We start from the raw sequence: 26034 nt of genomic DNA on the forward strand, positions 1-26034 counted from the left end.
TTGTTGCATCAGGAGTTCTGCTTCGTGTCGTTGTTTGGCTCGATCGGATCGTTGAATAGTTTTCCAGGTTCTTTTCCATTCTGTCGTGTCGTTCTTGTTGGCATAGGTTCGTCCCACCACGATGGCTCGGGCTAAACACATCTGGTCTTGAGGGTTGTGAATTTGGACGAGGCTACGCTTAATGCTGCGAAGCTCGTTCACCAATAACATCTTTTTGCGTCCGGTCCCTTGAGGAGGAGAGACGTGAGTCATGTCTAGTGTGGCTTTACCATCGGTGATGTCAAAGTGGTCACTGGATTGTTGTACGTGTTGAATCTTGTCATGACTTTGGAAGCGGTCAATTCTGCAGGGGTGCTAAACTCGATCCAAACAGGGGATTTCAGACCGTCGTGTTGTATGGAAAGTCTCAAGCGATCGTGTTCTTTGGGTTGACATTGTCGCTTGAGTGCGGTGAGAAAAGAATCCCACACCCCAGTGATGAACACTTCTGCTTTCTCTAACGGCACTTCAGCCTTGAAATCTTTAAACTTCACTGTATATTTGTAAGCCGTGGTTCTAAATTTTCTAGAGGAGCGCTTTTCCGTCTCTCGAATGGAATAGTATTTTTCAGGGTTGACTAAGGGTGGTGAACTTGGTTTAGAGGGTTCGGATTCTGGTTCACTCATGTCCTCTTCAAAATCACTGGCATGAATTTGTGCCAAGATTTCAGCCCTGGTACGAGGCGATAGATCACGTTTCTGCCTCTTACTTTCTTCTTCTTTCTTCTCGAATGAATAGGATCGTTTCATCTTGAGTGAGAAACGTCAAATGACTCAAGTTTAAACACCATAGACTAATTTATAGTCATGGCAGACCAGCGTATATAAAAGGGTGTGTGTCTTGTCCGTTCACTATTCATTTCACTCTCAAGCCGAACACAACGATGGAAGAGACTAGCCAAATCGAACGTTTCGTCAGAGCTTTGCGAGGGGTCATTAGAAAATTCTCTTCAGACCAGCCCACGGACTACTCTCCTTCCTTTCGAGATAAAAGTCAAGATACTTGCTCTGTCTGTCAGAAGAAAGGGCATTGGTCTTCAGAGTGTCCAGACCGTCAAAAAAGAAAAAAAAGGCTAAAAAAGACAAAAGTCAAGATACCTGTTATTATTGTCAAGAAAAAGGACATTGGTCTTCAGATTGCCCAAAAAAGAAACAAGAGGAGTCAGAAGAAAAGAGGAATTCTTCAGAAGAAGAGAGGGATTCTTCAGAGGAAGAGAGGGATTCTTCAGAGGAAGAAGAGGAAGAAAGAAGACAATTCTATTTACAAGAGGCAAAGAAACAGGAGAAGAAAAGACGAAGGGAAGAAAATGAGGAGAAAGAAGAGGAAAAGACGGTGAAGAAATTCAAAAAACAGAGAGACTAAACAAGGAGAAAGAAGAAGTAAATGAACTTTTAATTAAAGTGTTCTGTTGTGAATTGTGAATTGGATTGTAACAATGGATAAAAGAATAAATTAATTATATAAGGTAAGTGTCTTTGAGTTATGATTTTAAAATAAGAACGTACACTCACGCACTCATACAAAGACACGTACTATTGGGGTAAAATGGGTTGGTTTTTTTTTTGAGTTATTGGCAAATTGAAAGGCTATCTCTTTTCGAGAAATGTGGATGGCCCTGAAAAGGGCCTTTTTTGGTGTAGGGGTGAGTTTAAGCAATCAACTTTAACTGCCTTAAGCCTTTGCCACGGCCAAGGCCTACTTCTGGACTGCGTAATGTTGATGATGATTGGGTTGAAATCACTAAGGGTGGTACGGTAGGCTTAGTCACAGGGTTAACGTGTTTAGCTCGGGAAGGTCGTATTCTCTTCGGTCGTAATAAAGAAGTCTGATACATTTGTTTCAGACTTCTTAACTCCGCTAAAATGTCCAACAGCACCGTGACCGTTTGATTTTCACCCTCTTGTTTCTTTGCTGCTACTTCTTCTTGCTGTTGTTGCTGTTGTTTTTTTCTTACCTCTTCTTCTTGCTGCTGATGTAGGAGAAAAGCTTGTTCCGCTTCCTTTTGTCGTTGTATAAATTTCTCCAATTCTTCTTTCTGTCCCTGTCTAAAATTCTCCACTTGCGGTAATGAAGAAGGTAACGAAGGTTCCGGAACAAATTCTTGCGAGGTAAGAAAATCCACAAAATCCCAATTCACCTCTTCTGAAAGTAAGTCCGGGTTCCCTTGGGCGGTCTCCACTGCTGGTGCACCCCAATGGATCGTTTTCTGAGTTTCCGTCATGTTGAATGACTGCCGCATAGATTGACTGCACACAAGCGCTAGCGAATCTATATAGACCACGTGACGTCACAGACTGCTCTCTTCGGATTGGATGCGGGCTAACTGAATTTTGTAACGCGTGTTCGGATTGGTGAATGAACTCAATCCGTTTCAATCCTTCCTGTACCTATAAATAAGCGCAGTTCACTGCATTGATTCACCTGTTCTCGTCGCTTCAAGATGTGGACCACAGTCGAATCATCCACCCTTGTGTCTTCAATGATGTTTAGGACGGACATGCTCATGTATGTCCGGTCTAAGTGGACTGTTGTCCACAGGACAGACACCAGTCTGTGGATACGTAGGATCTACGTAGAAAGACAAGGATGCCTCAAAAGAGTGCTGATTTACGGGCCAACAGTGAAACGCAGCCTAAGGACAAGAAGAAGACCAATGCCGTGCCCTTTATGTTAATGGATACATTAACATAAACCCAAAGGCCCTTTTCAGGGCCACCCACATTTCTCGAAAAGAGAATGACTTTCCATTGCCTACCCCTTTTTAAAAATTTTTTTTTATTTTTTTTTTTTAAAAAAAAATAAAAATCCCATGTTCAATTTCCTTTGTCGCTCAACAGTCCCACGATTTTTTCTCCATGTTAATTTCCCTTGTCGCTATATGTTCCCACGATTTTTCTCCATGTTAATTTTCCATTGTCGCTATATGTTCCCGGGGGGGGGGGGTCTGTAATGCTAATTCCCATTGTCGCTATAGTATCCCACTTTACTACTAATGTATTTCTTTAAATTATTTAAGTCATTGATTTTTTTCCCCTGGAAATACCGAGTGCTAATAAAAAGTCATATTCTTGGACAGATACATTCACTTGAATTTATAGTGAATTCAAATCTGAAATTATGCTGCTGTGTTGGTACAACTACACAATACAGGCGGTCACAGGCACATCAACACATTCAGCGTTAGATTTAATTTGCATTTCCACTGAAGTTTATTCAGAACATTAAGTTATTCGGACTGTGTCTGTAATTATAGGATTATTTTGGGATTTAATTCGCAATACCGTAAGTTCTTGTTTTATGTTCACTTTATATTATAGAGAAATACACTGTTTGTTGAATTATATAACGTTTATTGCTTTTTACTGTTTTCTATTACTTATTTTAAGAGCATAGACTCTTAACACTTATTTAAAAAAAACGAACAAACACACACTCTTATCGACCAACACTCGTCACTAACCAACACATAACTTTAGAGAGAACACAACTATTTGAAGAGCAACACTCCTAGTTATATACAAACAACCGTGTTTTGAAACAAAGAATTATGACTAAAATTTTAGAAAAGTGATGGGAGTATGGGATGATAACAGGTTTTTGTTTTGTACTTTCATTTCAGGTCAAAATTTAACTAAGATAAAACAAAATAAGGATGACAATGATAAATAGTTTGTTCATTGTGTTTTTATTCCGATATAGAATTCACAGATAATTGTAGGCGATGATCTGAAATTTGACTTCTTTCTTTCAACAATTGAGTGAGTTTGGTGGATTCAAGATCTAAGCAGGAATGCTTCAGTCAATTCCGTCTCTGCGTGGGTCATTTCGGGTTTAGAATGTTATTTGAGATCTTTAAACCATTCTTTCAGGTGTATCTTTCTCTTTTAAAAAAGTAAATAAATAATCCAACCTTCATCAAGAAAAGAATCCAAACCAAAATTAATAAAAGCACAAAATACTTTCATCTTGAAAGATTTTAAATATCAGTAGAGGGTGAGGACAAAATATGATGCATGATGTGTGGTTGAAAATCCTGCCCTGAATCCGGGTTCTCTTTAAGAAGATTGTAGAAACCTAAAATGATCTAAATGATTTGTTTTTTTTAAAATCTTTTTTTTGGGTAGAAGAATAGATGTAAAATGTTTACTAAAGCAACACAAAATCGTTATATGTCTATATGTTCAGGCGAGCTTTGGTCCTCTTTCTCCTTGTATATCTGTCAAACCTAATTTTGACTTCTTTGCAACGTATCATGTATTCTCGATTACATTTGATAGGCAAACCTGCTTGGGCACACTCTGTCAACAGTTTGTAAGGAAAGGAACTCCAAGCAAGGGCGATGCCTCTGTAGCAACTGTATGGATAAGCTATTTTCAATTCTTCCGAAACTGCTTGCCATTTTGTATGAAGCTTGGTAGAAATGTTTCTTAGGACTTGGGACATCCTGTGTAGAAAAAGCCTAACTTGACCCTTTTAGCTATGGAATGGCTTTCGTAGCAAACAAATGAGAAACTTATTTTCATTTTCTTCTTGGGAAAGGTCTGTACAGTTTTTAGTTCACCTTGCCATAAAGGCCAAATAAGCTTATGACATGATCATTCGTCTTTCGTGGGTCGCCTGCTCACGGTTGTTATTTTGAGCTTATACAATAGGAAGAACAGAGTTTGACGGACGGCACTCTGTCATGGAATCTTATCAAATTTGTTCAAAAAGACCCGGATCAAATATGGCTACCGAGAATCACATTACGAAAATATTATACCTTTGGAATTAAACTGATTAGTCTTAGGCGTTAGAAATAAATATGAAGTAGAAATCAAAAGATTAAATTATGGTTAATATTAGTGCGTACATAATTGGAGTGTGTAACGTTTTGTGAATTAATGTTGGTATACTTTGACTTTTGACACTGTCCATTCAGGGAGTTTGTGCACTGTATCGTGCCTTTGAGGCAAAATAGTTTAAAACGGACTATCCTTTCAGACCAGACGCTAGCAATTATACTTTAAAACGGTATCGCTATATTTAAAGTCACGAAATATTTCGTGTTTATAACATTATAAAATGCATGTTTATTATGTTGTGTCATTTTATACATGCAATGTCACTAATCACAATTTATTTTACATATAAAATTTAATTAAAATTAAAAAATAAAATCGGGGAAGGGGTATGTATTTATTCTGAAATGCTTCCTCATTTAAATACTAAGAGCAAAGAAACCCATAGCCCTTATGAAGAAAAAAGTCCAGAACAATTTGGCAGTAGATCCGGACTCTTCTGCTAGTGGGAATTGAACCAACACCCTCCTTTTCCCGGGTCCTATCCTATAGGGATATTAGTCATTTCCAAATAATGACCAGAGTTGGGTTAGGAGAGTCCTAATTGCACAGGTTTACTTCATTACGGTGCCAAGTAAGTACATGCATACTTTAAGGCTGGCAGTACCGGGTTAAACCCTGTGGAGGCCCTTAGCCATTCTCAATCTTGGAGCCACCCTCGCACTTACATTAATACAGTATTTTCTCTAAAAAGTCTTTAGAGTAAAGTTTTCGTTTCTTTGATTCATTTTTTTCTTTTATCGTTTGGAAACAATTTAAGAAAGCTTGATAGTAATTTTCTTTCCAGATCAAATCAATATTATTTTAATCCGTTGTCGCGGGGCCCCTAAAAGGCGAGGGGCCCATAGGCTAGTACCTACTCTACCTATTTGGTAATGCGGCACTGAAGGCTGGGGATAAAAACAATTTCCAAGTTGTGATCTGGGGCTGGTTCTCAGGGGCCAGGTAGATCCAGGGCCGATGTTAATGGTCTTTTGATGCTACGAAAATGTATATACTGTCTTCTGGTGGTGTTTTGAAAAATAAGTATTTTTTTGTGCCTCAAAGCATACAAATATATTTCACTCTATCTCCGAAACAATTGAAAGAAAAATCGAACCCTGATAAAGAAACACACACATAAGACGTTACGTTATTCTGCAATGCCTACAGCAAAGTAAAATACGACCTTCAATGAACTAAAACCGATACAGCTTGCCTTGTTTCGTAACTTTTATTTCAATATGCATTAAACTGCAATCATACTACAAAAGACACCCCAACCCACCACCACCAAATATGAAGCGAAAATTCCGGAATGTTTTAATGTCTCACATGTTTGCTCTACGAAAAACGTTAAATGACATAAGCATTAAAGGTACTAGAACTTTTCTTTCCATTCCACGATCTCAGCATATGAATTTGAATTCGCAAGCCATGTTAGTTACCCAAATGAATGATATCGGCACATTTGGGCCTGTTGTTGTTATTATTTAGGGTATTCTCTGTCAGAGTTGAGGAGCAGACCGTATGGTCTTGTTCCACGTATAAAGGACTTAAGAAAGAAATGAATCTGACCATGGGTTAAATGTGTACCGATCAAATTGTACTATCTGATTCTTTATCCTATATATGATGCAGGACTCGAAATTTGAGAGTTGAAAATTGCCAATACAGAAAGTCTGTATGCCGATGTAAATGAACGCCACTTTATCGCAGACGAATCATGGTTGCTGTTCAGGAGACTGCCAAAATATCTAATCCATCTAACATGCTTGTAACTTGCATGTAATTAGCATGTAACGTTGCCTTTGATCACAATACCAATCACATACAATTCGAAATATATTCCATTCCGTCTTTTGTTTTACAAATTGGTCCACATCTAGAAGGAACGAAATTCAGTCCTGCCAATACGACAGAATTCTCGACCAAATAAATCAACATCGTGGTTATTAAATTCTCTGAAAGTAATAGTTGATTATTGCCGATTTAAAAAGTCTGCTTTCAGTCCTCCAGAGTAAGGTAAATATACTGCCATTATTGCATGGAGATGCTTCAAAGAATGGGGTGAATTGTTCAAACACCTCTTGGCACCATCTCGAGCCATTTCGATGATAAAGACCTTACTTTTTAGTGCAGAAGTTATAACCATACTATGGTCGTTTTGAACTATTTTAAAACATCTCCAAAATCAAATTTCATCTGTGATTACCTTTTCACACTGAAAGCATTGCAAGACTGAAATTTGACATGTTAATATTCCAAATCCTACAAAGACATGATTTGCTGATAAACCGTGATAAAGGAAACAATATATATATATATGTGTGTGTGTGTGTGTGTGTGTGTGTGGCATATACTCGACAAAATACGTACAATAAAACTCAAAATGCGTAAGAACATCTATAACCCCCCGCCCTCTAATTTAAAAAAACACACACACAAAAAACAAAACAATAATCAAACAAGGATATAAAATGAGCCCTAAAGTTAGTAACTTTATTTTTCAATTTGTAATTTCTAATTTGAATATCGCCTGGGGTCATCTAGCATTGCCATTTGTGGGTTTCTCGCATGGCCTTGAAGTTTTAATTTATACCGTCAACCAAGGTTTCTTAAGAAAAGGTTTTATTATATTTATTTGAAGGCATGTCTTGACCTTAGGAACCAGTCGTAAAAAGTTTTAAAACCTACTATAGGGTACATAGTGCGTCGTTTCACTTATTATTAAGTTTGTTATGATTTCAAGTGCTTTTTTTATTATCATATCATGAATTGAAATTACATATAGTCGAAATTATATTATTTCCCAAATTCAAAGTGTGAATTCTCCCCTGCCCTAGTGCTGAAGCAAAGGGGAGAAAGATTGAATTCAGTCAAAGGTTTTGATATAGACGAAAACTTGTTATATTAAAAAAGAGAACTATGTTCAAAAAAATTGTTGCAACAGCATCTAAACCTGAAACCTTTCTCTTCTAAGCAAATTTGAGTGGGCATGTGCTTGACAGCCTTGGATCACATGACAATGATCAGTCAATCTGCCCTCCAGCAATACAATTTAGCTTTGGGATCAGTATATCTTTTCTTTACAGATCAGAGGGAGTTATCAAATGGGTGGCTGCCAATATTAGCAGAAATATTTGATTTAAAAATAAAAAATACAAATGCTGATGAATTTATGAGTTCATAAATTCGCAATTATGGTCTCGTTTATTCGAACTTAACCTCATAAGGTAAATGTATACTTTGTATTTGAAATCGAGTAATGAAAAATATTGATAAGTTATATCGAACGTAAAGACGAATATATGAAATTTACATTTCATGATATCATAAACTGGAATCCCTCCTCCCCAAATCTATATCGAAACGGGCGTAGTATTTACGGCATGCGATGCTCTTGTTGAAAGAGAGGACTGAATAACTGTATTAACATTCAAAGTTTCTGTACCAGTTCATTCCAAGGAATGTCTGTAGTTGAAAAAAGGCATTGGTAGCACAAGATTATTGCAAGAAACTGATCCTAGACTTTTTCAACATGCTGAGGCATGGAGTTATTTGATAACTTAAAAAGATTGGAATCCTAGTTTTAAACAGTCGGCCTTGTTGCCTAGGATAAGAACACTCTTACTACTTTCTGAAAGTAATCGAAAAAGTCTGTATTCATTTATTTTATATGTAGGGAACAACCCCCCCCCCCCGCAACAGGTACAAAAAAAAAAACAACAACAAAAAATCTATCCCCCAACCAGCCCCCCCCCCCCGCAAAATAAAATAAAAAATGCGAGGGTCAATGATGTCACTGGACAACAAATTTTTACAAAAGTCATGTTACTGAAATAAAATTAGTCAATTCTTATCAATTTTTATGTGCTGAACACGAATATGACAGTCAAATTGCAAAATTGGCTCTAGTTTTTTTGTAATCTGCAAGAAATTAATGTTTACATAACGAAATGCATTCCAATAGTAAAAGGTCAACTGTAATAGCCTACCTATAAAAAATCAAGTCATTGACTACATCTTAGATTTCTTCGCCTGTCTCTTGTACAGCTGTTCGGGAGCATCTCTGAGGAGTGTCCAGCAGTAGTCAGCCAGCATTGTAGTGGACCATTTTCCCTGGTATCTTTGTTCCATTGTTGCGATATCTTGATGAAAACGTTCGCCGTGTTCATCACTAACAATACCACAGTTGCTAGGAAAGAAATCCAAATGGGAATGAAGGAAGTGAATCTTTAGAGACATATTGCAGCCAAGTTTCTTATACTTCATCAACATGTCTTCTACTAGTTCCTTATAGTTTTCTGCCCTAACATGTCCGAGGAAGTTTGTAGAAACTAGGCGAAAAGCATTCCATGCTTGTTTCGCGTCACCTTCCAGCAAGTTGTTGAACCGGTCATCTTTGAAAAGCTCTCGAATCTGAGGACCCACAAAAACTCCCTCTTTAATCTTTGCTTCGCTGAGTCGAGGGAATTTTTCATGCAGGTATCGGAATGCTGGCAAAGTCCGGTCAATGGCTTTCACGAAGTTCTTCATCAAACCTAGTTTGATGTGAAGGGGTGGTAGCAAGATTTTCTGAGCCTCAACCAGAGCTGGGTGTTGGATATTCTTCTCTCCAATGGCTACATTCTGCCTGTGAGTCCATTCCTTCCTCATGTAGTGCATTTCCCTTGCTCGGCTATCCCACTCGCATAAGAAACACATGTATTTTGTATATCCTTGTTGCAGTCCCATTAAAAGGGCAACTACCTTCAAATCACCACAGAGGTGCCAGCTGTACTTGTTATACTCAATGGAATTCAGTAGCTGCCTTAAGTTATCGTATGTTTCTTTCATGTGGACAGCATACGCTACTGGAATAGATGGAAGAATGTTTCCATTGTGCAAAAGCACAGCCTTGAGACTCAGTTTCGAAGAGTCCACAAATAGTCTCCATTCTTGTGGGTCATGAGTGATTTTTAAAGCATTCATGAGGCCCTCAATATCGGAACAGAATATCAGATTACTTTCCTTTCTGAAGAAAGGCTCCAATTGCTGGTGGCGCTTTCGATATGCAGTAATTGTGACATCTTCTTCTAGAAGATTCCATTGTTGGAGTCTTGATCCTAGCAATTCTGCCTTGTTCTTTGATAAGTCCAAATCACGAATCAGGTCATTTAGTTCTTCCTGTGTTATTCTGTGTGGGGTTGATGATGCACCACAGTGAAAATCTGGATCACTGCATGCTGATGGACCAGGAGAAGAACAGGTCGACTCACCTTTGTCTTCGTCAGATGAATCAAGAGAATATTCTGCTGGAGGTTCTGGAATAGGAAGTCCCTCACCATGTGGAACTGGTCTCAATGCAGACGGAATGTTTGGGTAGACTATTCTCGACTTCTTTCGCTTCGTTATTCCGCCGGAAAGAGGAGGAACCAAGCAGAAGTAACAGTCATTTAGGTGGTTGCTTGGCTCTCTCCACACCATTGGGACTGCAAACGGCATTGATGACCTTTTGCAATTCAACCACTGTGAAAGCTGTGTTGTACATGTAGCACAGCATATATGCGGAGCCCAAGGCTTGTCTTGGTCACCAACCTTGCATCCGAAGTAAAGATGATATGCCTTCTTCACTTGAGAATTGATACTTTTCTTCTGGTTGGCAAATGTCACTTCCCCACAAATATAGCAAAAATTGTCCGCGGTATTAACACACTTTCGAGGCATTACTGTTCTTTATTGTACGTAAATGGATAAAATAATAAGTTTTATGTAACAGTAGCTTGAACTGTCTCGCACAACGTCTAAAATATTTTAAATGCTGAACCTATCTGATTGGGCTTTATATAGTACACTGCTTACGTCAGCTTCAGCAGCCGCCTGGCATTAGTATAATAGGCCTACACATGTATAGTACACTGCTGACGTCAACTTACTTCAGCAGCCGCATGGCATTAGTATTGCATTGCATCAGAAAATGATGCAATCAACTGTGGATGATGTGAGCATGATGGTATTATGCAATGTTACATCATTATTCCGGATGTAGCTGCAGTCCTACTGGAGAAATTTACACAGTGAAACATAGAAAATGAGGTATATGAATATCTTCAAAACGAGAGCCAATACAAATTTTTCACGGTTATATTCGTGTTCGGCACACCAAAATACTACAGATTAGGGCCTTTTCAAGTCAGTAATGATTTCACTGTTGACCAGTGTGTTTGAATGATTGTAACTTCCCAGTTTGTCTATATTTGCTTGCAGTTTCTTCCAGTACACAATTTTTACATATGTGAGTACTGTGTTGCTGCTTTCTTCAGAAATATATCCAATTTAAGAATACTGTTGCAGAAGAATCCTATATCATCGCCTCAGGTATGTACTTCTGGTGTGTACATTTATTTAGTAAACAGTTAGCAAACTCGTCATAACAAAATTTCTAATATTACAAAGCACATTGCAGTGTCTCCTAATGGAGTATATTATAATTTTCTCGGTTATTACGAGATTCGGACACAATACTATCAGTTTGATAGTGCCTTGGGCTTCGTTATCCGGGGTTTACTGTAGACTGTTTGATGTTTCCTCGTTTTCAGTCTAATTGGTGTGTTCCTTATAAGAAAAATAAAATACATAAAATACTAACATGTTGAACGTTTTTAACTATCTCATTCTTAAATTACCGTTGGTCAAAACAATTTGTATCCCCTGCTCCTGTAAATGGTTTAAATTGATGTATTTTGTTGTTCAGCACAGATCAGTACGTGCCGGCTCTCGCGCCCACACACATACACAAGCACATGCACGCACACGTACATATGAACAAAGCAACATTTAATATTAAAACATTGGCAAAATTGTCAAATTTCAATGGAGATCAACATGGTTTGGTTTCTACTTCTACATCACGTTTCCTAAAGGGACCGAACTATTTTTTTGGTGGGGGTGGCGGTAGGGCCTGGGACTTTTGGAGAAAAAAATTCCTGCGGTTAAATAGTTTGAGAAAAAAATTGTCGTGCTTTGATTTAAAGAAAGAAAACAAAATAGATTAATTATTTTAGTTCAAAGCGCTAAATTATCTTGAGGTAAAAGTAAGAATATTCTGGTTGAAAACAAAATCAATCCAAGATCCCCTCCATTACCTGCTGAAAATTAAATGGCAGCGCCCAACCGTAACTAGGCGTATGGTCTATAATTGGATCATTGGAAATCCCCATACAATTACCATGCTCATACGATGATAAGCTTCGATGAAGTTTATCTAGGTAAATCACACACAGCTCCTTCCCAGAAACAGGTAAAAGGTTAAATTTTCAATATTTTGTGTCATTGTTGAAGAGCAGATGTCAGGTGGAAAAATACTAATTGGCAGAGAGAGAGAGAGATCTAACACATATTTGGAAAACAGCCAACCTTGAAACAGGAGGGAATACATGGATCTTTACCCAGAGTATTCAGGTACATAAGTCACATTTTAGTACTCCACCATGTCATAGTTATATCTTTTTCTCGGGTATGTAAAAAGGTTTTCAAAGTGGCAGGAAATTGATACTCATAAGAGTTTTAATGTCTTAAAAAGGAAGGAAATAAAGGTAACCGTACAAAGAGACCAGACAGCTGCGTGTCGTAAGTGAAATTTTATATACTGTAATTGTATGCGCCTTGAAGGTACCGTCACATTTAATTTCCTTATGCAGAAATCTGCATAAAATCCCAATCCTTGTTATGTTGTATTCTTATAAGTATCCGTTGCAAAACTTATATAAATGTAATAACTTAACACCAGTTTTTTATAACTTGAGTGTTTAGTCAAAAGTTGTAACAGTGCTGCCTGTGTGATAAGATAAATCAAAAGAAAGAAGAAATGACCTTTTGATATCTCATTAGGGTAAGTACAGGATTTAGGGATGGGGTGTTGCGGGTGTGATAAAATAAGCATTAAAGAAAGACGTGACCTGAAGTACCCCTTCCACTTTCAGTAATAACAGAATTCTGGTAGTTGGATGTAGGTGTGATAATATAAAATACGACTAGAAGAAATGACATTCAGAACCCCGATTACTGTAACATAATTTAGGAGGGTATGGTGGGCGATGATAAAAATATTGTATATATCAGACGCCTTAAAACGTAAATAAACGATCACAGTGGCATTTCTTCATGTGAATTGAGAGAGGTTACTGATATAACGAGTAATGTTTCAATGGAAAAACAATCTGTTTCATCCTCACAAACTAGGGAGACGGGTGTGCTGATTATTTTTTCTTTTACTTTCTTTACTGAACCTGGAACTGTATTAGTCCCAGGCTAAGACTAATGAAAGGCGTTTAATCTGCACAATTCAGGGACCGATCATTTTAATTGGGGTGGGGCGGGGTGGGGGTGAGTGTTGACGGTGTGTTGGGATTCTGTTGTTTTTTGTTGACCAAGTAGTTTGATAAAATGCCCTTCTCTTATTGTAAAGAAATAAATGATTCTATTAAATAAATTGAAAACAATATCTTAAGATGTCATGGTTTGAAAAGTAAATGCGCTGCCTACTCATCCCACCCCCGAGATTAAATGGTTCGTTCCTTAAACTATGTTTATATCATATCGATTTTGTCATCATGTCTTATTGTACGCTGCTTATTGTTTGTGTCTTTCGCAAGAAACTAAATTTACTTTGTAAAATTCGAATCCATCAAATTTTGGAGTCTTTCAAACAAGATCAAGGCTGGGATGCCTAGAGCATGGATAACTCATCGTAAATTAGAAATCGCATCAGAAGTGTTTTGGAAAGGGTTAGGTGGGGGCAGTGATTGAGAAGGCAATATCAAAATAGAAATGTCTTTTGAGTATATTCAACAGATAGGGTTGATTAGTGTAATATTTGTAACAAGAAAAATATGATAGTTACAAATACAGTTTCCATGAATGTCCATTCGAAGTACGATAATTGTTATGTTCGGTAATCCATGTATGATATCAGCGAGAAGGGACTTAGTGTACATATGTTTTGTAACTCTGACAGCTATCTTTGGTTCTATGAATAGAATTGAATGACCGATATTAATGTGAAATCCCTTTGACGCTACGTATTGTATTTCTATCAGGTTTTTACAATAATTAACGCCAAGAATAACGTGTTTTAGTGACACAAATAGTAGAGCTAATTTGGGTTTTTAAATGCACATATATTTAAAGCCCAGATGCTGTCGTTTATGATAAATTTGACTATTCGTCCGATCTAACTCCAGTTTGGAAGGAAGGAAACGATTTGTTGACAAAGCTCTCTGACATAAACTGTTCGTTGTAATAATTAGGTTTAAAGAACGTTCATATGTTATATTTAGAATTAAGCGGTTCAGTAAACAAAGTCGCTCGTAACTCCGATATTTTTCGTAGGTTCTCCAAAAGTAGTGATTAATTGGACAAAGTCCGATAATAACTAATCTAACAACAACAACAACACCATTGGCAAGTGGTGCACAAATGGATTTGAGAGGGAACGAAGGGAAATAGGTCCGCTTGTTTTAAAGCGGATTTGAGAAGAAAAAGCGTGCATTAGATAAAAAAGAATCGGATGAATATTGGTGATCATCTGGGGCGCTGTACTGTATACTGAAGGGCGACCTTAGGCTGAAGGAAATAGCGTGATATTAGCTTCTTAAGTTTACAACGGTAACCTCATCAAATCTTATGTACCAGCTTTCGACTGAAACCGGTTGACGCACGGATATCGCCGATCAATGTCGGATTAATTTATACACATGTGGAAAATGACAGGGTATCTCAGTTCGAGGGAGAAATTACGTGGCTCGTAATGTGATGAAACGTGGATATTAAATAGTTTTTAACGGAACCCAATGTCGTTTAGAACCAATATCTGTTAAGATTCAGTATTGTGCAGACGCGATTGTTTGACGTAACGGCGGCATTGGTACTTTAAGAGAAAAATCGTAACGTTTCAGTGGAATAGATAGTCATATTAAGTGATTGGAGAAAATATTTTGAAAGTAGTATAGGGTGGCACTATGGGCTAATTCTGAATACACAAACACCACTGTCTCCCATATTGTGCAGTGTTGAATTTTGGGGGTAAAACTTTTATCGTGTCCCATGACAGAGTACAGAGTGAAGAGAGTTTTAATTGTGGTCCATAGTGTACAGAGTGAAGAGAGTTTTAATTGTGGTCCATAGTGTACAGAGTGAAGAGATTTCTAATTGTGGTCCATAGTGTACAGAGTGAAGAGAGTTCTAATTGTGGTCCATAGTGTACGGGCAAAGACATATCGAACGATAAAGATCCCTAATTACAGAAAAACACACACCATTCCTGGCAGTCTAATCTAATTACAAAGAGAAATCAGTATAGAGTGAAATATTCATCATTATAAACACACACACACTTTGTCCTTGTCTGTCTGTCTCTCGCTCTCTCGTATCGACCAACACTCGTTACCAAACAAGGCATAACTGTAAGGACAAAGACTGGTAATTGCAGACAAACACTACTAGTTACATAAAATCAACCTTATTTGCAAACAAATGCCCATTCTTATGCAGTTTTGTTCAATGGAGATGGGGTATGTGATGTTAGCGGTTTCTGTTCTTGTATTGTTTATTTCAGAAAAAAAGATGAAAATAAGGATCCAATAATGATTAGTTGGTTCGTTTTGTATTTAATCCTTTGACAGAATTTACCAATACATTTAGGCGATGGTGCATTGTTTAATCGTTAGTAGCGTAATTATCATGGTAAGTGTTTAATAAAACGTTTCTACAAGATTTTTCCTTAACCTGACCATAGCGGCAACACTTCTGCTCTTCCATAACCTCTAACACTTTGAAATTATTATGATTCCTTAAAAATTATGGGTTCAACACACAGCTGTTAAAAAAATATAGTCTTATTCTGAATTCCTAGAAAATTCGAGTTGTCCAGTAGAGCGCAACATAGCGTCGTTCCCTTCGAAAGGTATTTTTCAATTCTGTAATTTTAATTTTTTTTGAACATCTTTTATACTGCACTATATATCAAGTATTGTGTTCACTAACTTGTATGCCTTTTATATATACCATCTGCTTGGGGTAGTTACCCTAGCAACGGCGAAGTAATCATACCATGCAAAATGGAAACCTTCTTCAACTTGTTTTCCAGAACGGTTCAGCCAGTTTTGATCAGTTTTTAATCTTTGTTATGACATTCTCTTTCAAAGTTTTTTTTTTCTTTCTCAGAGGTGACCCTTTAACAACGATGTGGTTTCCTTATCAAATGGTTTTACTTCTTCTCCGTGACTTCTGAGCCAGCTTCATTCACACGTGGTAGGAATGTTTCTTAGGAAATGCTCTATCAAAATTAGGTCTCGAATGGCATATGTGGGAGTGGTGTATTTTTTTCAGTAGTCGGTAGGAAAATCCATTTTCGACGTTTTCTCTGGTAAGGCTGAACCAATTTTGATCAGGCTGGGCTGTACTATTTATATCAAGTTGTGTCCGGTGTCTCCACCAAGCACCAAAACCCTTAGAAACTTGCATTTCCAGAACGACGGGACAAGTTTCAGTTAATGTTGACCGGAGTATTTTTTAGAACATGCCCTAAAAATTTGTCCTGCGTGGCACTGTAAGCAAAGGAGTAATTTCCATAGCAGCAATCACGTGGTAAACGTCTATTAAACTTCTCGAGAACAGCTGGATCATTTTTGATCAAACATCGCAAGAATATTTTCTAGGATATTTTCTATTAGAAATGTGTCTGACATGGCTCACTTTGCAGCAGTATGATGTCCATAGCGAACATTTCAAAAATTGATTTCAACTTCTTCCTCGGAACAACCTAGCCAATTTTGATGAAACTTGGTGTAAATGACTCGTATAACAAGCGGGGTGACTCGCCTAGCAACGTTGTGACTTTCATTGCTACCAAGGTAAAACATGAAAAGATGCTTCTGTCCAATCAGGTATGGCAATCTGTACATATTTATTGACACTAAGAATGCTTTTATAAAACGACATTGAAAAACTGACAATATCAGATCATATTTGATGGGTTGAGTCCCGACAAAAGTACTTTTCATATTCTTGCGAAACATGATAATGCACCGTCAGCCGAGGTTTCTGGAAAGTAAAATGAGTTAAACACGTCTGATACCACAGAAGTCTACCAGGTAATTGGAAATTATCCTGATATATCCGTCCTGAATTGCCTTGTTGCTACATTTGCCTTTGCCAATGCATGTCCGGTGTTCGATGTCAGACCATCTGGGAATTCATTATTTAATGTTTTCTAGGTTGACATTTTTGGAACTGGTAATCAGTAAAGTACAACCATATACGTAACACACACACACACACACACACACACACACATGAATACATCAACATGTAGTATTAACACAATGGTTTCGATATTGCCGAAAGTCTGCTATATAAAAGAATAAAACTATATGCAGAATATTGTTTTGTTGAATCAGCATCTAAACTTAAAACTTTCTGGAACATTTTGCTGTTTTTCGTGAAAGATTTGTCTGCTAGTCCACTACAAACGTAAATTGAGTCAGGGAGCTAGAAGTCCTCGACCCTGATATTTATGTTTTGGGCGTTGAGGTCTTACTGCCCAAAATAACGTCGCTGTCTAACGTGTTTCGATGTGTCAATAACAAGGAATATCTCACTCACTTGGCAGCCCATATCGGCGATTTTCCACAAATTAAAGTTTTAATGTTTTAGTAAAACTTTACTCATTCTGATGTCTTTTTCATAATAAATTCAAATTCCCAAATAAGCAAATGAACATGTTTTCAAGCTCCGTTGGCCTACAATTCAGTTGGCTGGATTGCGATGGAAGCCGGGAATATCAAAATCGGTTAAAATGAAAATAAGAAGTTTGAAAGTAGCGAAGCTATCTAAACAATTTCTTCAATAATAATATATTTTTATTCGCATGGTTAAAGAAATTTAGTTCAGTTTAACCCGATTTCGGCATTCCAGGCTTCCATTACTTTCCCTCCAACTGAAATGTAGGCCAACGAAACTTGTAAACAGGTCCATTTTCTTGTGAGAGAATTTGAATTTATTTGAAAAAAGACACCGGAGTAAGTATAGTCTTACTAAAACATTATGACTTTAATTTGTAGAAAGCGTCGTTATGGGTTGCCAAGTGTGTGTGATATTCCAGAAAATTTGACTTAGTTACGATGTCAGTCGACGTCAAAACACGCTACACAGCGCCATTATTTAGGCAGTAAGACATCGACGCCCAAAATATAAATATCAGGGTCTAGGGCTTACATTGTAGGACTAGAGAGCTAGGTGCAAAGTCTTGGCATGAATGTATATAGGGACTGCTGTCTCCAGAGAGACTACAGATACCACCAGTCTCCCATGCAAATAAGGGCGCACGGGCTTGACAGCCTTGGATCACATGTAGCAGCAGAGGGGGCGATCAGACCACTTTAGGGAATAGTCACCCTTGTTTTTAAACAAAAAAAATAGTGACCCTTCATAGAGGTCAATACCACGTCTACGATTATTGTTTGTCCCCAAAATAATTGTAGACGAACCCCCTCTGCTGCTATGTTATTCTGAATAATCCTGGGAATCTTCATCTGAATCCTGGGAATTTGTTCTATGTTTCAAGTAATATTCAAGTTCTGATGGTGGTTTTTCTATTTTTGGATTTATGTTTTTTCTTTTTCTGTAATATATCATTAAACTTCTGTATCGATCTCCACCGCAATTTTTGCAAATCTGATATAATCCTCTAACGCCGTTGTTACATCCAACACATCTTCGTGGACCAGCATGAGGGTTTTTCTTTATAAGATAATTATGTTTTTTGCAATATTCTCCAAGACATTTTTTATCACATTTATTAGTGGTTCCTTGACGCAGCCACGCACAATTGTTCATTATATCAATGATATCTTTTTAATTCAGTTTAATTTTATCATCACCCCTGTTATCCAAATATTTTATCAAGTCCAATACGATATCTTGTTCTAGGATCGTGCAAATTTATTGTTATAAACCCGAGTGGAGTAGTTTGCGCTCGTGAAATGAAGTTTCTGAATTTAATTATATCCATGTCACCGCTGCACCAGGTTTGATGAATATTTCGCAACGTGTGTGTCTACGCCATTAAACACAACTAAAATATTACAGTTATCTCTGATCACTTTTGGTATTTGTGTGTATCGTTGAGTAACATAAATAACATCGGTATTTTTATGTCTACCACGGGAAAAAATCCTAGCTGGATTTGACTGTTTATCTAGCATCACATCATTATACACAACTAAATTATTAATAAATCCGTTTAAAACATCAACGGACGGTGCTTCATCAATATCTGTTATAAACTCTATAACATCATTATTTTCGACCAGTAATCGCGCGTTTTCGTTAAAATCTTTAAGTACTTCATAACATCGTTGATCATCAACAGATGGTGCTACCAAATACAACTTATCCCATTTCAACCATCTCATTATCAGATTAAGTAATAATTGCGTCTTACCCGATCCAGATGGTCCCATGATAATCATTCTGATGGAATTCGGTAGTGCGGGATGGTGTTTAACTGGCTGCCGAGTTGCTGAGAAATCAATTATATCCATATATATTATAACATGAATTTACATTGTTTACGCTGTAAAGTTAAAACTCCAACCACTGATTTAGCTACGGTTATAACAAAAAATAAAAAAATAGCGTATGGTGGAAAATGTTCTGTATGCGGTAGAAAGACATTTTCGTTTTTACCTAATAGGCGCGGTGGTGATATTGCTAATTTGATGTCAAAGTTTCCAGGTGCTCCATGGGCTAAATACAGCGGAGAAGAACATCTACCAGGATATAATTATTGCGGTCCTGGTACTCGACTCGATATCAGGCTTGATAATCAGGATCAACCAAAACCAGGCGAGGAACCAGTAAACGCTATTGATCGAGCTTGTCATCTTCATGATGTAGCTTATAAGAGTAAAAATCTACAAGATAGGCATATTGCAGATGTGAAATTAATTCATGCATTAAATTCCGTAAAAAATAAAAATATCAGAGAATCATTAGCTAATTGGTTAGTAAGATCTGCGATGAAAAGTAAATTAGCGCTAGGGGCTGGTAATATATAATGGAATCGATTTATTATTCACCAATTGGATACTGGAAGGGTAAAGCAGCAATTGGTAAACTCGCTGATGCAGCAGCGGTTAAACATTCTACTGCTAAAACGTGGTTGTCCAGGCAGGCAATATGGCAAAATTTATCTACCACGTCCTAAGCAAATTCAATTTGCACATTTCAGTGTCAGTGTTCCTAATGAAGTTCATCAAGCTGATATTTTATTTTTACCATATGATACTGTACGTAGAAAAATGTACAAATACGCGCCAACTGTTGTTGATGTTGCAAGTAGATATAAAGAAGCAGAACCGTTAACGAATAAAACATCAACTGACGTAGCCGACACATTTAAACGAATTTATCAACTAGGACCATTACGATGGCCACAGCTGCTACAGGTTGATCCTGGCAAGGAATTTCTTGGTCCAGTATCATCGTTGATGAAACAACATAATACCAAAATACGACGCGGACATACTGCAATTCATCGTGATCAGGCAATTGTTGAGCGATTTAATCGAACACTTGCCGAGCGGTTATTTGGATATCAATACGCGAAGGAATTTATTCAGGATAAAAGATCTCGTGAATGGGTGGCAAGATTATCAAATGTGATAGCAGCGTTAAATAATGAAGTAACTCGAACAACCAACATGAAACCTATTAATGCAATTGCAAGCGCGCACATACCTACACAACGACGTGATCTTTCAGCACAACCATTATTAGGTAATATCACTGTAAGGTATTTATATGAGCCCGGCGAACTTGAAGGTGGTAAAAAAAGAGCGACTGATCCTATTTGGAGTGTTACCACACATAAGATATCCACCGTAACTAGATCCTCAGGTAGACCCGCAATCTACAGACTAGATTCGGCCGCTCCTCAACGCGGATTTGTACGTGAACAATTACAAGTAATCCCCACGGATACACAATTACCACCAAAATCACTTAACTAGCACCCAAGGCGCTGGCGCCTCTACGTCGATTACATTCAAGACAGGTCAACATGATATTTTCTCGTGTATGACCAAGATTGTTATTTTTTCTATCTATGGTAAATTGTCTTGGATCATTTTTCAGATACCGCCATAACATTATACAATTACAACTTGCACAATGATTATTCTGTTGTTGTTTCAGCGCATTAATAAAATCAACATCAAGATCAAAATTGCGTTTATTTTTTTTATCACACTGTTTATAACCAGATAATTTTTTTCTTATTATATCACCGTCAACATCATCATCACTAATCACTGACGAGTCCATGACGATCCGTCTCAATTGAGATATTTCTCTAACTCGAGACACTGCAAGATAAACCAAGTTCGACCATTCGATGTGATCATCAACGATCCAAACAACTGTATCAGTAATAGTTAATCCCTGAGATGAATGAATCGTCATCGCGTATCCGAGCGTCCACGGGGATTTATCAGCACGTAGAGCATCTTCAACAACATCAACGTCGACGGCAACAATATCATTCAATACAAGATTCTGTTTCCTCTTTGACTCTCCTGGTATATCAACGTCGATATTTTGCCGTCGCGTATCTGCTGGTCGATAACATAGTGGAACTGACAACGTTGGAAACTTTTCACGTTGTAACTGAAACAACTCCCGCTGAAGTATATCACGAACTATCTTTCTACTTGCAACTATCAAATCGTTTGGTCGCCACGTTTGCAAAAAGTCTTTCATGGGTGTTTCTGAAATTATCCCGCGCATTACTTCACACTGTATTTTATCCGGTTGTAGTCTGATTAATTTTTTAAATTCCTTCAACGCTGCCTCAAGTGCTCTATGATCATCAGTTATTTCTTCAGCGTGATCAACGAAATTTTTCAGCCATCCATGTGGAGATGGTCCAGCTACAGGTGGTGGTTGACCGTGATCGCCGCACATTATCACAGCAGTATTTCTTGTTAACAACCAATCAAGAAATGTTTTTAATGTTTCTAGCGGTACAGTGCATATTTCATCCCATATTATAATCCTTGGAATGTATTTCTCGCCCATCCTTAAAGATGTCCATGTATCACCCTTCCATCGAAAAAAGCTGTGATAAGTACAGGAAATAACACCGCGTTGTTTCATCTCTCGCGTGAGTCTATGTGTGGGTGTTAGCACGATCATATCCGAGTCCTGAAATAGTTCGATAGTTCGAGTGGTTTTGCCACTGCCGCCAGGTCCGTTTAGATAAACCGTTTTGTGTCTAGTTATTGGATCGTTTGTCGATGGTAACAACGAAGTTGTCAACGTTTGATATTTTTTACAGTAAATATCTTTAACCGCAACATCAGCGGATTCGGAATAATCGAGCATATATTCCTTTTTTATTCTCCACGAACCCCACGATGCATAAGTGTCTATGTTTAATTTTTCTAACAGTATTGAATGTTTTTCACTTATATAAAACGAATCAGTAGCAACTCTGACGGCATGCGTAGAAACCTTATTTATCATCGATAATAGATTTATTGAAACATACGCGAGCATCGATGATCTTAAATGAGTATACTGAGGTGACTCACCGTCCATGTAGCTCACAATGGTACCTAGTTTATTTCCATTTGACAAGAAAGCTGTTTCTCGACTTACAAACGTGTTCATGTTCGTTGTATCAGCGATTATAAAATCTAACTCAGCGTCGTCCATGATCAATCTTGTACAATGTCGTCTGTGATCATATTCTGCTCCTTGGGTAAATTTGCCAATTATTTTTCTACCAAGATCCTTCGAATCGGTTTCATTCGAATGTGGTAACCAAACTTCGGTTTGTTTTCGATATGATATAATTGCTTCGCTGATCGTAAGCGATATTAACATCATGCAATCAAGCATATACCGTAATAATACTATTGGTGTCCACATTTTTTCTGAAAAATGTTTTCCAAACCAAACATAACAAATTGCATGGAGTCCTTTAGACATTTCGAATGACTCGATACGAGCAAATCCAGTCAGGTCAAAATCCGGTAATGGTCCATTTATCGATACTCGCGTCATTTCGTGCGTCGGATGTCCGAATCGCTCAAAATACACAGAACAATCTCCGTATCCAAGAAAACGTCCCGGATAACACGCAACCATATCAACTGAAATAACATCTCTGTGATCGTATTTAGTATTCCATAGTCCGCCGTGTCCATATTCGACACAACTGGATACTATGTCATTGAGAAAATCAAACCGAGTTGGTTTCCACGAATTTTTCTTTCTAGCAAAATGAGCCGCAACTGACGAAACAGTAAAACAGTTGCTCAATAATTCGTCAGTGTCATCAGTGTATTGCAGTGCAAGATTTTTCATTTTCTCGTGAAGAGGATTTGTTCGATAAATAACACCATTTGGTCTCATAAACTGATCAAATTGATTATTTTCTTCCACGCAAGACTGAAATAACCATACTGACACAGGATCGTTTTTACTTATTTCGTTAATAAAATCAAGCATGCCTCCATCAGATAATTCTGGGGGATAACATTTAACAGTTTGATCTCGTGGAAATATTGTTACTGCGTTAGTCCACGCGTGTGCGTTATGATCAATAATTTCGATCGAAGCTCCTTTTGATCTATATTTTGATTCATACAAAATTTATCCTGTTATCGTCGCTACGGTTATTGGAAATTTTAATTTTTTTCCTAACTCAGCGACATCTTTAATAGACGCACCAGTATCTTTAACCATTTCTCCCCACGTGTTTATTATTTTACGTCTCTTATCCGTTAGACCGTTTCCACGAGTCGAAACGGTAAAATGTTCTGTTACTCGTTCAGCTACACAATTTATCTTTGAAAATTTCATCGGCGCTAGTTTATCAACGCTAGGTTTTTCATTTATCACATAGATTCCATAAATAACCGCGGTTTCAGGATATGCTCGTTCATAATACGGTTTGTCAATACCTGTCAATAGACCTGGTTTGGAATCTTTACTTAGTACGACAGTTTTTTTATTACCGTGGACATGATCATATTTGTCACGGATAATCCAATCATTTGTTTCTGTCAACACGACGAATTTTATTCTGAAAAGATACTTGCGATTATCAAGATAGTTAATGATAATTGCTGCTCGTTTGTCGTTCATCATAGCGTTAATGGCGCCGTTGCATATAATCTTGAACGTTGACCAGACATGAGATGCACCATCTGTGTGAAATTCTTTCTTGGCGTTGTGAATTTTATTAATCAAACTTTTATTTTTCGGATCAACCAGATCTCGTACTGGTAAGTCTGGAGATATTCTGTCGAGGTTGAATTTATCCACGCTCCAGGGCTTTATTTGGGATAATCTATCGAATTCGTTCATACTATATTTCAGACAAGTATTTAAATTAAAATATTATGTATACAATGTCTCAATGCAGATGGCTCATGGTGGGTTCATTAACTCGTTGTAATAAATCCTGTAAAAAGGAGTTCTGCGGACAACACATGCAGTGCGTTAACCGTGGAAGCTTAGAACCAATACCATGTCTGCGATGTGGTACTGGAGTGCGAGGAAAAATTATGTGGAAAGTGCGGGGGAAAACGATACAGAGAGCTTAAAAGATATTATGACAAGAAAAATAATAATAGTGAAAATGCTATAAAATCCGTGGAGGATTATCTAACTAAGTTTTCAGACAAATAATGATTTAAACAAATAATATTATCATATATGGAGCAAAATATATTTATCCCACATCCTGTCGTAACAAACTACGAATCAAATATTTATGGTATGATCAGAAATTGTATGCTTAAAAGACCGGTTGGTTTTGTCATTAATACTGGTTATCTAATGTTTACTGCTGGAAGGAAAAATTATCTCTGTCATAGATTTATTTTCGAGTGTCACAACGGATTGATCCAAGATGGTTTTGTTATTGATCATATTGACGGGAATCCTCAGAACAACTCCTTATCCAACCTTCGTGTTGTCACGCAAAGCGTGAACTCTGCACGTGGTAATACTGGAAGATGTAAGACAGTTTCTAGAAGGGTAATCAAGGCTACAAACACAGAAACTGGCAAAGAAATTATATTTCAATCTATGAACGCGGCTGCGAAATATTTTGATATTAACTCGCGTGCGGTAAAATACGTCGCAGAAAATATAACCAAATCTACTTTCTCAAAGAAATATAAGCAGAAAATCACCTTTCAGTATCAATAACTATCATCACCACATTGAATTCTATTAGACGGTGTATGTCCCCCTTATACTACTGAATTTTTAATTATGTAAAAGGGAGATTACTTTGTAATATATAGTTTTCTTCGTAAATTTCCGATTTTTATGGTCAGATTAACCACTTACGTCGTAATTAATTACTCGCAGAAGTATATTTATGGTTTCTAACTTACAAAATAGAAATTTCCCATCATACAACATAGCGAGAAACTGAGGCAACTTGACCGTTGTTATTGATCCGCAAGTAGCTGTCTATGCTGCATTTACAATCAGCTTAGAAACCGTTGTTATGGCGTACAGGCGTATTTCACAATCCGTTATTGATTTCGCAGGTTTTGCAGTCTGCATAATACAGATATATTCAGAAACCGTTGTTATAATTCAGAAACCGTTATTTTAATGCAGGGGCAGTTATTTAAGTGTAGAAATTATTCCGCTATTTTAGTGTAAATATATTTGAAATTAGTTCCTTAGTTATATATTAACTTTCGAAACATATGTTTGTAATAAGATTTGATAGCTCAATCCGTATCGTATTGGACTGTGACGCTCGAGGTCCAGGATCGAATCCCCATGGCTGACAACTTGTCGGTGGTGTACGCATAATTGCGATTTTTATAATTAATTGGGGCACCGCCAGCCCCTCTCCGCTGTCAGAACACCATCCTACCATGTCAAACGTGGTAGATACATGTTTTTGTATTTCCCACGGGTTGATTATTTGGTGGGTGGGTGTTCTGACAGCGGAGAAAATGGCCTCATTTCATTCATTTCATTCATTCATTACATCTCATTACATTCATTCATTCATTACATCTCATTACATATTTACTGAACCTGCTAAAGGTTCATTCATAATATATGTTTGTGCCGTCCCCCTTCTTGGGCC

General features: G+C 37.4%; 1 protein-coding gene across 4 annotated transcripts in view; it reads left to right on the forward strand.

Moving 5' to 3' along the window:
- The first annotated feature begins 12084 nt into the window (after window positions 1–12084).
- Window positions 12085–26034, forward strand: part of LOC149779680 (uncharacterized) — a 99770-nt gene continuing 85820 nt past the window's right edge. For 2 of the 4 annotated variants that reach the window (XM_089940516.1, XM_089940520.1), the window contains exon 1: window positions 12085–12302. The gene's annotated coding sequence lies outside the window, so the exon portion shown is untranslated. Of the gene's footprint in view, window positions 12303–12386; window positions 12471–16064; window positions 16152–26034 lie in introns of those variants that run through there. The other 2 variants (XM_089940517.1, XM_089940519.1) reach the window with 2 other exon arrangements.

Source organism: Sinohyriopsis cumingii, chromosome 17 (assembly GCF_028554795.1).
Source record: "Sinohyriopsis cumingii isolate HCF-2022 chromosome 17, ASM2855479v2, whole genome shotgun sequence".
Classification (NCBI taxonomy): Eukaryota; Metazoa; Mollusca; class Bivalvia; order Unionida; family Unionidae; genus Sinohyriopsis; species Sinohyriopsis cumingii.